The sequence below is a fragment of the Microtus ochrogaster genome, unplaced genomic scaffold (genome assembly GCF_000317375.1).
Source record: "Microtus ochrogaster isolate Prairie Vole_2 unplaced genomic scaffold, MicOch1.0 UNK582, whole genome shotgun sequence".
In the NCBI taxonomy this organism is placed as follows: Eukaryota; Metazoa; Chordata; class Mammalia; order Rodentia; family Cricetidae; genus Microtus; species Microtus ochrogaster.
The window spans coordinates 5,131-6,859 of NW_004949680.1; positions in this window are offsets into that span (position 1 = coordinate 5,131).

Consider the following 1,729-nt stretch of genomic DNA (forward strand, 5'->3'; position numbering starts at 1 on the left):
GTAATTGTGTTGTCTTTGAATTGTTAGACTTCTGAGGAAGGAGCAACAGCTGCTAAAAGACATTTGATTACAAATGCTGCTGGATTAATCTAACCCATAAATTTTGAAAACTCCTTGACTTCAAAATTTATTTTACTTTTCAGCACTGGAATCAGCTCCCAAATTCCAGTTAAAGAGTGGGAGGAATGAGTATATGAGCAAAGAGGTCAAGACCATGAGATATTCACCCACTGAAACAGTTTACCTGAGCTAATGGGAGCTCATCAACTCTAGCCTGACCAGGAAGCAACAAGCAAAGGACCAAACTAGTCTCTCTGAATGTGGTTGGCAGTTGCATGGCTCGGGTACACTGAAGAGTCACTGGCAGTGGCACCAAGATTTATCCCTACTGCATATACTGGCTTTTTTGGGGATCCTATTCTCTTTGGATGTATACCTTGCTCAGCCTAGATATAGTAGGGAGGGCCTTGGACCTTCCATAATGCAATGTGTCTTACCCTCTCTGAGGATTGTGTGTGGGTGGAGTTGTAGGAGGGTGTGCAGAGGGAATGGTAGGAGGGGAACTTGGATTGGTATTTGTTAAAAAAACTAATAAAAATGGAAAACAAACAAACAAAAATAAACAGAATTAAATAAGCATTAGAGAGTTCTAGATTTTGCAAATTCACACTCTAATTAAGATTAAAACAGACTGAGTGATTACAGAAACAGTGAGAATGCTGTGGCCTACTCCTCCTACTCCCTATGAGCTGATGGATTTCTTACAGCACTCTACTTCAATTTGTTATCAGGTTTTATGGAATCATATCTTGTGTTGATGGTTTCAACATTTTGTAACAACAAAATTCCATACAGTTGTAAAGATGGACTTTGTTGGTTAGTAAAAGTAAAAGCAAAAAATAAAAAAAAAGATATTTTACTTTGGAGATGAGATTTTGCTTTTGTTTCCACAGGAAATGAGTGGCAATGGATTCATTATAGGTTAAGAAATACAAGGTTTGATTAAAGAAGACTCTCTGAAAAAAAATCTTTGTTGGGAATGGATGACCCAGATGATCCAAGTTTTAGAGCATCTTTGCTGCAGTTTCCTCTGAGTTTTATATCCAGAACAGCCTCATGATTGTTGGCTGAGATGATTTAGTCTCACAGAATACTCCAGTATTTTTCTTTGTGTCCCCATAAGATTATCAATGTCTCCAATCATCAGGAAGTATCTTACATAACTATGCCCACATTCCTCAAAAAATGGATTATGGATGTTTGTCATTGTGTAGAGTGTTGGTTACAAGTTTTTATGGCTAATGATGAGGAAAAAAACCTAAACAAAAGAGAATACATTTAAAGTTCTTGTTTTGAAAAGAAAAAAAGGGCAAGTGTTTTCGGATAATGTTCTCATACATTGTAAAGATTTGTCACTTGTATTGGTTTAATAAAACATTGGCCAGTAGCCAGGCAGAAAGCATACATGGGCAACCAGATTATGAGAATTCATGGAAGTGGAAAGGTAGAGACACAGTAGCAAGCCAGACACAGATGAAGCAAGATGAGAAGGTCTTACTGAGAAAAGATTCCATGCCACATGGCTAAGCATTGATAAGAATTATAAATTAATTTAAGTTTTAAGAGCTAGTTAATAGCAAATCTGAGCTAACAGGTCAAAAGTTTATAATTAATATAAGCCTCTGTGTTTTTCATTGGGACTGAATGACTGAGGGACCAGGCTGTATGG